This window comes from Bactrocera dorsalis, chromosome 3, assembly GCF_023373825.1.
Source record: "Bactrocera dorsalis isolate Fly_Bdor chromosome 3, ASM2337382v1, whole genome shotgun sequence".
NCBI lineage: Eukaryota > Metazoa > Arthropoda > Insecta > Diptera > Tephritidae > Bactrocera > Bactrocera dorsalis.
In genome coordinates, this window is record NC_064305.1 from 65,593,462 (window position 1) to 65,608,067 (window position 14,606).

The 14,606-nt window shown below is 35.1% G+C and overlaps 1 protein-coding gene across 1 annotated transcript in view; it reads left to right on the forward strand.

The window, feature by feature from the left end:
• Positions 1 to 2,390: 2,390 nt before the first annotated feature.
• The window catches only part of LOC105233847 (plasma membrane ascorbate-dependent reductase CYBRD1), an 85,515-nt gene continuing 73,299 nt past the window's right edge, over positions 2,391 to 14,606 (forward strand). Inside the window, exon 1 of the mRNA XM_049451105.1 lies at positions 2,391 to 2,711. The gene's annotated coding sequence lies outside the window, so the exon portion shown is untranslated. The remainder of the gene's footprint in view (positions 2,712 to 14,606) is intronic.

The following is a 14,606-nucleotide window of genomic DNA, read 5'->3' on the forward strand; positions in this document are numbered from 1 at the left end:
CAGAACTTAACTGATATATGGCTGCTAAACAAACATTGAGAAAAGGTCTTTAGATTTTAATAAAAAAATAATTATAATTTTTTGAAAATCCTATACATTTTTAGCTCCATAAAAAGTCTAATGGCGAGTAAAAAAAAATATATTTATCCAAAGTCTCACCGTCTCATCATAATGAAAAATACTGTGTAGGTTACATATCAAAGAAATAAGTAGAAAAAGCTGTTTTTTGAATCTGCAGGTTGAATTACCACAACTTAACGGTTTTATTAATGTGAAGCTTAACGAATTTAATCGCTTAATAAATGTTAAACTGCTTTAACATTACCAGAACGACTTTCAATTGCGCCATCTGTATACATTTATGATTTTCTTGATTAAAAAGTTATGGAGAAAGACCGAAGTGCGGAAGTGTTATGAGAAAACTTTTAAAAGTGGCAACGCTGCTACGAACATTAACATAAAACGCTGCTGTTGACTTCGTTTTCTGCTATTCAACCTCCAACAGACCCACCTATAGTACGGTACATGCCGATGAAAAGCTACAGCCACTCAACAGCAAACACAAGCCGCCAAAGAACGAACCGACGAACGAGCGAATGCACGTATCAGTCGAAGGAAAGCAATTGGGGTGCGCGTTTCGTGTAGGCGGAAGAATACCAGAGTGAATGTTGTTGGAAGCAAGTGTCTATACACACGAATGTTTGCCAGTTCGTTTGTGCGTATGCGGCAACGATAGTCGAATTTCAAATTTGTGGGAATTAAATTAAAATTCCTTTGCATGCCAAGTGAGTGAAGCGTACTCAAAACACACATTCCGGTGATCAGTTGATTTTTCGGCTTAAATTGTGAAGTGCGTTTCATGCGTGTGGAAATAAAAATATAGAAAATAGCAAAGGGAAGTGGCGTGACGCTTAATTTACCGCTAAAGTAGTGAAGTGAAAAGTTAATTACGGGGAGCAGGAGTCAACGCGGAGTCATAGAGTAAGCAAAAGCGAAGCATATGCCGGCAAAATAGAGAGCGCATGCTGCACTAAAGATACGCTTGGGATAGGTCCATATGCAGTGCCGAGTTGTTGCTGCTGCCACTAAATACATACTTACATACGTAGTGTAGACACACGCAACTTCCGAAGGCAACAACACCAGTTGGTGGTAGATGCTAGCACGCTAAACTACAGTCAGTAAAGCACTGGGGTCAAAACTAACAGTTCACTGGCGGTAGCGAAGAACCGAGGGTATCGTTTGAGGGTTGAGTTGGTGGCGCGCGTCCGTTTCCGGTGTACTCACACGCTTTGTGGTTAACTATTGATGCTGTTTGCTTTGTGGCCGCTTATCAGCATTGAGCAGTGAGCGAGTTGTCGCGTTTTTTGTGGGTGTGGCACAGCAAGCAAATAGATACAAGCGACTAATTGCGGTTTTTTGACAGAAAAATTAAAGGAAAAGGGGAAAATAATACAAAAAAAAATTCGAAAATAAAAATTTTTAAATTAAAAAAAATTAAAAATATTTGTTTCGTCTGAAAAAAGTTGGTACAACCATAAAAACAAGCGTATACCGAAAAATAACGCGCTCCAACGCCCAAAACGCTGCTACAGTTACAGTTACGCTCCTAATTACTCCGAAAAAGGGAGTCATTCACTTGCGCTCCAAATGACACAATAGTTGTTGTATGCATCAAGTGGAGCTGTAGAGATACATTCGTGTGTCCGTGTTATACTTATAACTGTAAACCACAACAATTCGATGGACTTTATGTGTATTTGTGTGCAATAACGAGTCATAACTAGTTGGCGGGAATTGCAGCAAACAAACGCAAAAAAGTAATTAGAAAAATTAAAAAAAAATAATGAAATTAAACAAAAATCAATTAAATTAAAAAAAAATAATTCAAATACAAAAAAAATCATTAGAAATAAAATAAAAACTTAAAAATTGAAAAACAAATATCTATTAATTAAAAATTAAAAAAAACTAATAAAAAATTAAAAAAACAAAACTAATTGAAAATTAAGAAAATAATTAATTAAAAATTAAAATAATTAATTAAAAATTAAAAAAAATTAATTAAAAATTAAAAAAAAAAATAACTAAATAATTAATAAAAAATTAGTTAAAAATTAAAAAATAATTTATTAAAAATTAAAAAATTACTTAAAAATTATAAATAATTTATAAAAATTTAATTAAAATTAATTAAAAATTAAAAAAAAGTAATTAAAAATAAAAAAAATTAACAATTAAAAAAAATTAATTAAAAAATTAAATAAATAGATAATTAATAAAAAATTTGTTAAAACTTAAAACATAATTTATTAAAAATTAAAAAATTACTCAAAAATTAAAGAATTAATTAAATAATTAATGAAAATTTAATAAAATTAAAAAAAATCATTGAAAATTAAAAAAAGTCGTTTCAAACAGTACGCGCTGCAATCAAAAACCCACAAGCTATTAACTCGCCCGTCTACGCGCTGCTTTGACTACGTACAGCAGACACCAGTCAGTCACTCATCCAGCTATTCATCCATCCATCCATCCATTGAGCCATTGAACCAACCATCCATCCATTAGCTTCGCGCTCAGCTATTTCCTAGCCATCAATCTATCAACGACAGTTATTCAATAGCAGATAACATCGCAACGCATCACTCGTCACAGCGTTTTAGCGCACACATACCGGCAAGCAGTAGCAGCAGGAGTCGCATTTGCATGTGAGTGCGCGTGTTTGTGCGTGTATTTGCTTTTTACTTCTCCAACATATTTCATACTTACTTTATTGTTTTGTGTGTTTGCATTTTATTATATAAAAATATGACCCCTCTTGCTACGCCTAATTTGAATCAATTGTGATGCTGGCACTTGCATAAGTATAGTATATATGAAATTATATATGTATGTGTGTGTGTGAATGAATATTAATTTCTTAGCGTGTCTTTGCATATTGACGCTCATCAGCATTTGTATTTTATTTGTGCGTGTCACTCTACAGCAAATGCAATGTCTCTTTTATCAAGTTATGAAAGCGGAAGTAACATTTCTTTGTCATAACTTTTGGCATATCGGAGAAAACTATTCATAGTCGTTGATATGCAAAGAGAAAATAATTGCATTAATGCAGTTTCTATTTCAATTATCACGTGTGAGCAATTTAAGAGGTCATTGTCACTGATACACAAATAAACTGGACAAAATTTTTAACAATTATGTTGAAAATTGTGAACAATGCTCACTAAAGTAGCTATAAAATCGTCTGTAACTTTTTTTTTGAGAGAAAAAAAAACAGAAAAAACTCAACAAAAACGTTAAATATAGCAGCAACGAAGCTTTAATACTCTACATACACAGGTGGGTTTGATACCCTTTCCATAGCATAATGGTATAAAACAACCATATTCTGATTTTGATCGATCAGTTTGTATGGTAGTTTTATGCTATAGTTCTCCGATCTGTATAATTTCTTTGGAGATTGCACCATTTTCTTAGAAAATAGTTCTTGCCAAATTTCTTGAAGATATCTTATCAAATTAATAAGCTTCTCATGCAAGCACTTGATTCCGATAGTTCAGTTTGTATGGCAGCTATATGCTATAGTGATCCCGTATCGACGATTTCGACAAATAAACAGCTTATTGGGGAGCACAGAACGTGTACAAAATTTCATATCGATATCTCAAAAACTGAGGATGTTTTCTTCTGGCTGTAACAAAATTCGCGGCGAAGTTAATACCCTATATCCTATAAAATTTCCTTGATGAATCCCATCAAATTCGTATATATGTAATACACGGTGTTGATTTTACACGCACAGAAAATTCATAAAATAAAATCCAGTAAAATTAATGAGGTGACAAATATTTTGAACGAATTTTCCATAACATTTTACTACCAAATCTAATGGTTTTGCTCTAAGCACTAGAGATTTGACTTACTCCTTTGTCTAACCGAATAAAATCATATGAACTAGATAGCCTATGGTATAACTATTTCCTGGAAAACTTACCGGCTTACCGGTGGTTGTAGTAGGTCCAACTGGTCACAGTCCGCTGATGGTTAGCTGATACCAGTTTAGAAGAAGACGAGGTAAACTCATCTCAACTCTTCCTAAACTACTTTTTATCTAATACTTTTGGACATCCAGGAATAGAGATAAAATGTCAAAGCAGATTTGTGGTAAGGCGCTTTGTCGAGACTTAACATTGGAATATAGAAATTTTTTGGGTTCATAAGGGACTGTCCAAAATAGTTCAAGTGTGATCATTTTATTTGGCGATCTGACATAGCATCTCATATAAGCATTTGACTGTACAAACTTATAAAGCGATTCCCTATCATCCTTTTAAAGCCTTCACGAAATGGAAAGATGACTCAAACAAGACTTATAGTATTTCATCTTCAAACTATATCCGGGACTCTAATGGAAACTGCGTTTTCTTAAATCGATATTAAAATTGATTTAGCAATATGATGGCGGCTTATATGAGTTGCTGGAGTAAGGTTTGAAGTTTCCTCAGCCATCAACAGATATTAAAATTGTGATAAACTGCGGGAAATTCACTTAAGCCTAGAAGGAATATTTAACTGCTTTAATTTTATTTAGGAGATCTCACCTCTTATTAACCGCACGCTAACACTCAGGGAAGCGTTTATTTTTATATTCTCTGACTACCCATGTATTGATTTATAAACTAAAATATGTACGAATAAATCAAAAAGAAAATCAAGGATACTATTTTCTTTTATGAGAAGTTTTGATACGATAATAATAAAAAATAAGTAATCAACCTTGTATCGTATACCTAAGGCGGTCTGCGCTCTAAATTACAAGGAAACCCTACCGGCTTGCTGGAACTGCTTAGAATTTAAAAAGAGATTAAGAGAAACTGATACTGTTATCTGTAAAGATAACCATGGCCTGCTAACTCTTAGTCGTTTTTCTCCTGCACAGTCTTGCTTTCGCCAGCTTAAGGTTGGTCGCTTCCTATACATTTTTGAAAGGCTCTATCTGCTTTGCCGATATGTGACGGTCTGTTAGATCTTCTAGGCATCACAACGGATAATCGTTTCTAGCTTTCCAGGTGAGATTATTCGTGGCCTCACCAAAAATTAGCCTATTTACCTAACCTCAGCTAACATAATGCTGGACTTTGAAACAATGAAAATTATAAAAATGAAGGGTATTCCTAATAGATTTTAACGCTTCGGAAATGAAAGATAAGATAAGAAACTTAATGGTGGTTGAATTTTCAAGCGATATGGAGCTAGAACATTTTTTACCCTTAAAAATTCAATTTTTCCCTCATTTGTCGGACCTTTGTAAGATAAATACATGTAGTTGCCTTACAACCTGATTGAACAAACTCAAGTCCCTTTCTTACTTAAGAAAGTAGTTTCACTAAATTTGGGGTAGATATTGTATGAGGCAACGCTACAATCTTCGAAGAAATTGTTCAGATCGGACTTATAATACATATACTAATTTTGGAGAAGCTCTTACAAGACCGATCTTTAGTTGTAAGGACAAAAGTTGGTGTGTTTTGTTTCAAATAACTCATGTGGACACTTGTTACTTTCTTATATCAATTATATACATACTATTGTACAGATAATTCTTTTCATAGTTTTAAACCCTTTCCAAATGTGACCATGTTTTTTACCAAAAAGGACCTCACTTATACCTAGTCTCCCATTAGGTAGTCAATATTCGCCTTTGTTTACTTCCGTATAATTTTAACCTAACCACAATGCAGGCTACTTGAAAATAAAAGGACCAAGTTGCCATAAAACTGTAATCACAAACAATGTATGCCAATCAAGTGTCCGCATCAATGTTGGCATGTCCCTATCAGCTTTGTCAGCAGTTGACTTTAGAATGCAATGTAAGCAAAAATAAACCGAAGTTACACATATACCACATTTGTAAATAGAGCCAGTTATTTATAGTGGAGTTAAGTACAGGGTGATTCGAAAATCTTCAAATCTAACTTTAGTTTGAAATGAGGTTAATTTCCAGTAGATGTTTACAGGTCAATTAAAAAGTCCCCGGCCATAGTAAAATAAATATTTCTGATTTTTTTTTTTATTGAACATAGTTCCTATCAAGGATGATGCACTGATTATAGCGACTCTCCAACTTTTCGATACCATTTTTGTTTTATTGCTGGCCTTAGTTTCGGCAAGCTTTCCTTTGAGATCTGAGAAAAGGAAATAGTCACTAGGGACCAGATCTACAGTATATGGTGAATGCCAAAGCAATAAAGAAGCCCAATTCATGGTTCCTTGCCATCGTTTTCACTGACTTGTGACACGGTCTGTTGCCTTGGGGAAGCAGCATTTTCTTTGTCAATAACGCTATGCAGTCCACTCGAATGCCTGTCGGTTGGAATTTGAAGTGAAGTGATGGATCCATGTTTCATCCATTGTCACATCTCGACGCAAAAATTTGGGTTTATTATACTTGAATCTCTACAAATACTGCTCCGAATCATGAACTCAAATAAACTCAATGTTGTTTGGAGTCAAAACGTTATCTCGGCTCCTCCCACTTTGCTCAGAGCTTTCTCATACCCAAATATTCATGATGTACACGTTCAATTGGTATCTTTAGACTGCCTGATATCTCGAACAACGTGATCTTACGGTTATCCAAAATTAGTTTATGGACTTTTTTGATACTTTTGTCGGTAATAACCTTTATCGCCGAGATCATAAACTTTAATTTCAGGCATGAAATAGTCGATTAACATGGCGCGATAACGATTGCCAATGAGAGTTACGTTCCCATCAGCTTTATTTTTGAGCAAATGTGGACCATCGGCTTATAAACCACACCAAATCGTTGTTTTTTTCTGGAAGAAATGCCAGCTCTTAAATCTCTTCAGGTTACTCTTCGTACCAAATGCGTAAATTTTGCTTGTTTACATACCCATTGAGCCAGAAATGGTCCTCATCGCTGAACATAATTTAGCTCGTTGAATCTTCTTGGAACTTCTCAAGAGACTAAATAGCGAAGCGATGTCGCTTGCGAAGGTCGATTGAAGTGGCTTCAGTCCTTGCACAACCTGCATTGTGTACGCTTTCAACTTAAGATCTCGACGTGAAATGCGCCAAGTCCTTTCATACGTCAGTCCGAGTTGTTGCGAATGGCTTCGAATCGACTCTCCACGATATTCGTGTACACTCTCAGCTACGTCCGCTATACTTCTTTCACGTAGTCTAATCAGTGAAAGAATGAAGGCTGGATCACAAAACGGGGAGTGATGTTGCGAATAGTAAGCTCAGTGGGCTGATTATGTTGACTATAAGTGGAGCGAAGTTTACGAAACACATTCTTTAGAGAACGTGAATTTTTGTAAAACAGTTAAACGATTCGTAAATGTTGTTTAGGCGTAAGTATGATGAAATGCCTAACAATACTAAAAATAACATGACAGCTTGACAAGACTCAGGTATGATCTATCAAAACAAGGCTATTGAAAAAATTTCCTCTAATTGGATCACCCGTTATAATATTTTTCATTTGAATCCTGTCGGACTTACTGAAAGGTCCTCAACCATGTACGCTCTTGAATTAAGATGATTTGAGGCATTATTTGCAAATAGATTTAAATGCAAACTTTTGAATAAATATGTAGAAATATTTACACAGGAAGACTTATGGATGGAGAGTATTTAGACTCTACACCAATTTCGTAATTATTTATGTTGACCACGATTTGCATATTCATGTGGACACACCTACAAATTAATATGTGTTTTCGTTTTAAATGTAAATTTATTTCCCATGGTTATATAGACATATTGACAATGTGTTGCATGTGTCGTTTGATCCTCTTAATCCTTATTGGTTGCCTGACGCTCCAAATATTTGTACTAATAGCCATACATATAGGGTATACTCGTACATATTTACATGTGCGTAAGTGTGTATACTTTTGTGGTTTTAAGCGGAAAGTTTGTTTTGCTGAGCTTCTATTTTTCGTATAAATGTCGATGGATGATGGAGATTAAATGAATAAATAATAAACAAAATGTGTAAATAATGAACTTTACTTGTCGGGAACAAAAATTGGATTAGGTGGTTAGCCCGATGGGATACGGAATGACATTTTCACACAGCTTTAGCTCGGATAACGTCATATGAGATCTAAGTATGATTTAGTATATGTAAATTGTATAGATTGCTTGAATCAAGAATTATGGAAAGGCATCATCAATATATCATTTCAGAGAGGCAATACCCGGATACTTTATGTTGCTGAAGAAACTATATGGAGAAATATTGCGTTAAATATCGTAAAACTAACTGTAGATCAAACAATCCTTTCATCGACAATTTTGTATAACTGGATCGAATATACATTTTTACGCACGTAAGAAAGGTCCTTAAAACTACTTGAAAGCCCATATTAATGACTCAAAGTTAATGAACTATAGCTAAATTGGCAATTCAACTGAGAAAAGGAGATTCGTGAGGAACTAAACGCAACGATTTCATTCCTCCGTAGAGAAAAATACAGGAAAACCAATGGTTTTACTGATCGACAGTTCCAACGGCGAAGTCTGTATACTCACAAAGAGTTAAATAGAAACTAGTGTATGATTCTTCTTCAACGATCTCTCGTTAAATGACTACAATATGGTCTTTCAGGCTGAAATTATTGGCATAACTGAAGATGCCAAGTGAGCTTCTGCTCTAACCAGCAAGCCCATAAACCTTCTAGTGCACAGCCTAGCGTCAATTAGACGCAGACATTAACTAAACTTTCAGTAGGTAACTCAGTTTACATTATACCCAATCTTATAGGCATAGAGGGAAGTAAAAGGCAGGCTAATTTGGTCCGCTTAAGGTAGCCAGCAACGCAGTTCTCCTATGATGCCCTAGATCACTCAAATCTTTTAAGGGTTAATTGAAGGTGTGAACTTTAAGGCTCAGGCCTTGAAGCAAAAGCAACTCAGGGCTTACTACAAAGTTCCTTTCGAATAGAAGACCAAGAAGCTTCTACTAAATAAAGTAATATTGTAGGTGTCATCCAACCTGCCAAGATCCGAACTACAGGAATTTGGAAAAGAGGATTCGCCGAAATGTAGAACATTCGCGGAGACATTATCTTTGCGAACACGTAACCTTTTGCCGGCTGAGACGTGATATCTTTCACAGCCTATAACATCAATATTTGCAGATACTTTTTAAGTAAAGAACCAAACAAGACACCCCTCATCGGTGTAACTAATGAAATAATTTCGAAGTGTCACTTTTATTTGAACAGTACACACTTAATTGGGGTTCTTGGTCAACTAATGGTCATTGGGCATATGTACCAGATTAGACAAAACAAGCTCACGCGTAAACATTTACGATGTTATTTTATATATACTATAAAATGTCGACTATGGTATCAATCATTCATAAAGTTGCTTTAACACCTACGATTATAATGGCTATTGTTAGTGCAGTTTATCGGCCTTTCATACAAATATCCATTGGTAAACGTAAAATCGTATAGCACCGTTTATCACTCATATTCACAGGTTGTTAGTAAATTTGTTAGTGTCATCTGATGACTGGGGGTATTATAATACCCAGCAACACGTTGAAGGGAACTAACCTTAACGGTGTTTGTATCACCTCAAGAGTATCGATGTAGATAGAAGATTATATGTGTAATAATGGCAAGACAACTTCATTTTTCGAGGTCTGAGATTCTTTGTGTAGATCTCAGCAAATAATTTGACTTTAAATTGACTTTGCTCTCTGGGTGAAATTAGGACTTATGGTATAACTTTTTCTATATTTTCAAGTTTTTCAAAAAACCTTTTTTTCAAAATATATGGACGCTCCCTAATCGATTTTGCTTTTTTTTTAAAGAAATCTTCGTTTTTTGTTTCTTTTTAGACCCTTGTTGAAGTCCCGCCCTAAATGACCCTTAACTTTATACTATGGTTGCTTACTTATTCAGAGTCTCGGTAGTTGATTCTACCACATTTCATATTTCAAAACTAATACTTGTTATGATACTTATTATTAGCATGTCATGAGTTGATGCTGGATTTTGAAAACTCTGGAGACCACGAATCGACAAACAACTGGTGTAAATTACTATAATCAAACTGAAATAGAATTGGAATTATTTGCGGCACTTTAAAAGGCAGTCTAGAAACTCTTCCTGTCAGTGCCTGGTATTGGTCAACTGAATAACTCGGTTTTTCATTTAATATGTAAATTCTTTACATTAACATAAACAACGTAGCGATCAGAGAAGTGGCGAACCGATGACGTCTAATAATAAAGTAATCCCCACCACATATAATATACTTTTGCCAATAATTTTTACAGTCCTCGCACCACCTTTCATAAATACTTTTTGGCATGGCCTTCAGCTCCTTCAGGGAATTTAATTTTATATTTTCGATCGTCTGAAAATGGATTCCACGGTGCGGTAGTTTCAGTTTGGGTACAAGAAAAAATCATACGGAGCTTAATTTTTTTTGCAAAAAACTAGCTTTATATGGACGAGTCGAGCAAGAACGTGTTTCGTACCCAAACTATGCACCAAAATTATTCGAACGGACTCGTGAGCGATGTCGAGCGCTCTTGCCATCTGTCAAACACTTCCCTGATGGTTTTCAAGCAACATATTCTTCACTTTTTCAATATTTTCATCAGTTGAAGATATCGAAGGTCGTCCGCAATGAGACATGTCTTCAACAATCTCTCGACCGCTTTTGAAGGCTTTATACTACTCGTAGACTTGTGTTTGATAAAACTGAATCACCGTAAGCCTTTTTCCATATTCATAATTTTTCATTCATTTTTTCGAAATATCATTTATTAGGCGAATTTTATAAACATTTTTGGTCCTTTTTTGTCAAAATTTATAATATGGAAATACGTAAACGGGCAGCATGACAAGCTGAGTCGATTAAGCGTCTTTCTGTCGATCCGTATTTACGCGACCTAGTACCTTAGGTTTTAAGTTAGCAATCTGAAATATTGTCCTTTTTCCAATAAGCTCCTCTGTAATATGTTGGAATCGCCGATATCAGAATATTCAGCATTCAGGATTTCTCAAGTTCTTTCAGGATCCCGTAAGCTCGTTTTGACCGATCAATTAATGTAACAATTGACGGGATGGTGAGGAAAATTGATCGATATCATTTCAAAACATTTGATTCCCTTATTGAGTATTCTGAATTCACAGCTTCGTTTATAATTTTTGAATATCTAAATTTAATGACCCTTAATATACAATATAATTTACCTTATTTCTTAAATTCTGCTGTGAACTTGGCACAAACTAACTAAGGAAAAATAGAAAATAGGACCACTAAAACACATTAACTCTTTATTATATTCCAATCAACCAACCTCACCCTTTTCGTAAACCCTTTATTGATTATTTTACGATGTATTAAGTACGTGTTATTAATATTACAAAATTTATCGAGAAATTCGAAGTTAATGAAAAAGTGCAACGCTTCGAATTAAGAATTTCTACAGAAATGTAGCAACTCACTTTTCTATAATTTTACGTATGTACATACATACATATATACTAGACACATATGTATATTATTGAAGACCCAAGCATATCATAAACTCGATATTTTTATAAGCTTGCAGGAATGTACCTATGTATTCACGAATAAATATGTATGTCTCAATGCGCTTTTAAGCATAAATGCACTTAGTTATGTATCAATATTGTTTATATGTCCACACTGTGTGTGTTTGTCACTTGTGCGTTAATTACCAGAAATAAACGTGAGAAGTGACCACATGTTTGGTCATATGAGTGAATAGCCGGCTTTTCGTTTTCCCGCTATATGGAGGTGGTGAGGTAAAACAGTTGACAAGGTAGGCGTTTCGATGTGAGCGACCACTGACTGCTTTAATGACAATTTCGTATTGACGGGCGCGTATTTTAATGCTTTTTATTTACCCAACAGTAATTAAAGTAAAAACTATGTATGAACGAGGGCATAATTTCTATAAACAGTAGTAAACAGTAGACGATAATATTATGGATGTTTCATCATATTTAAGTGCCATGCTTCTTCACAAATTTAAATTTGGTATTTATTCATCTATGCTTACCATATATAACACACGCGTACATTAGAGCAAACTGAAGTTTTTTTTTATAAAATTTGTTCAATGGATGTTCTACGGATCATTCTGAACTACTTTGCGTAAGAAACTATGGCTGAATCAGTCTATGGGGGTTTCGAGAGGCGAAGTTGAAAAAATCTGAATGATCGGTTGTGTGAGGGGTGTAATATAGTTGGCCGATCTGACCGATTCCGCTAAGTTATCAATACAATATCAAAACAAAATACATATATGCATTTCATTCGGATAGCTGAAAAACTGACGAGCAAATTTTTATAATCTTAAAAAACTTCGCCTTCGCTGGCTCGAAACCAGTTCTAAGTCTATAATCTTCTAAGCAAAGTTGTACAGAATGATATGTAAAATATTTTCGGCAAACGAGATTTTTCCGTTTTAAAAACAAATCTATAAATAACTATTATACGAGGGCTGCTATATATATTTCTGGCCTAATAATGAAAATAGGAATATTTATCAACGAAAATGGTTTTTTTTTTCGTTGGATTTGGCTCGTCTTGGAAGAACCACACGGTCGATTGCTGTTTTGTTTCGGGCTCATACGCATAGATCCATGATTCGTCACCTGTGACGATCTTATAAACGTCTTTTGAAGCACCGCGATCGTATTTTTTCAGCATTTCTTTACACCAATCCACACGAGCCTTTTTTTGAGCGATTGTCAAATTGGCCGGGCCGGGATCCAACGAGAACAAACCGTACTTACGGCCAGGTGTTCATGCAATATCGAATGTATGCTGGTGGGAGAAATGCATTGGCATGCCTCTATCTGAAGGTATGTTACATGACGGTCTTGCATTATCAGTTCACGCTCAGTGAGCGAGCGTCGGCCACGATTGAATTCGTTGTAACAGTTTTTCACAGTGCTATGGGATGGTGCTTCATAGCCATACAAAGATTTTAGTTCATCGATGCACTCTTGTCGTGATAATCCACGTCGAAAGTTGTGAAAAATGATCGCACGAAAATGTTCACGAGTTAATTCCATTTTTTGGCCGAGATGAATTTTTTAATTCCCTGTAAATAAAACAATTCACGATTAAATGACAAAACGTTCTGAGTGATGTTATGCTAAAAAATGTCAAACTTTCCAATGGAAATATCAGATTGCACCTGGCAACACTTAGTGTTGCCTAGTCCAGAAATTTATATAGCAGCCTATGTATGCTATTAAACTGAACTAGTTCTAGTGTCAATATATTTTTTACAATTTTTTAAGCAAAGCAGGAATTGTTAAGGTTTTGAGTATGCTGTTCGAAATCGCTGCTTTCAACTCCTAGATCTGATTTTGATTTTGGTTGGTGAAAAAGATAGGATTCGTGAAAAAGTAATTTAAAGGTGTCTTACTGTTTCTATAAAATTTATTTCTGGTTTTTCTTAACCTTCTTGGGACCCCAGGAAATAAGTTTTCAATCTAATAAATATCTCTGTTGTTTAAAACGCAAATTTTCTTGAACTGCTTCTATGAATATCGGAGATGTAAGAAATAATTATACTAAACCTTTCAAGATCTCCATGTTTATTTGAAGAATTATAAACGGTGATTTTTTAAGAGCTTGATAACTATTTTTAAAAAAAAAACGCATAAAATTTGCAAAATCTCATCGGTTCTTTATTTGAAACGTTAGATTGGTTCATGACATTTACTTTTTGAAGATAATTTCATTTAAATGTTGACCGCGGCTGCGTCTTAGGTGGTCCATTCGGAAAGTCCAATTTTGGGCAACTTTCGAGCATTTCGGCCGGAATAGCCCGAATTTCTTCGGAAATGTTGTCTTCCAAAGCTGGAATAGTTGCTGGCTTATTTCTGTAGACTTTAGACTTGACGTAGCCCCACAAAAAATAGTCTAAAGGCGTTAAATCGCATGATCTTGGTGGCCAACTTACGGGTCCATTTCTTGAGATGAATTGTTGTCCGAAGTTTTCCCTCAAAATGGCCATAGAATCGCGAGCTGTGTGGCATGTAGCGCCATCTTGTTGAAACCACATGTCAACCAAGTTCAGTTCTTCCATTTTTGGCAACAAAAAGTTTGTTAGCATCGAACGATAGCGATCGCCATTCACCGTAACGTTGCGTCCAACAGCATCTTTGAAAAAATACGGTCCAATGATTCCACCAGCGTACAAACCACACCAAACAGTGCATTTTTCGGGATGCATGGGCAGTTCTTGAACGGCTTCTGGTTGCTCTTCACCCCAAATGCGGCAATTTTGCTTATTTACGTAGCCATTCAACCAGAAATGAGCCTCATCGCTGAACAAAATTTGTCGATAAAAAAGCGCGAAACACATTTCGAACCGAACACTGATTTTGGTAATAAAATTCAATGATTTGCAAGCGTTGCTCGTTAGTAAGTCTATTCATGACGAAATGTCAAAGCATACTGAGCATCTTTCTCTTTGACACCATGTCTGAAATCCCACGTGATCTGTCAAATACTAATGCATGAAAATCCTAACCTCAAAAAAATCACCCGTT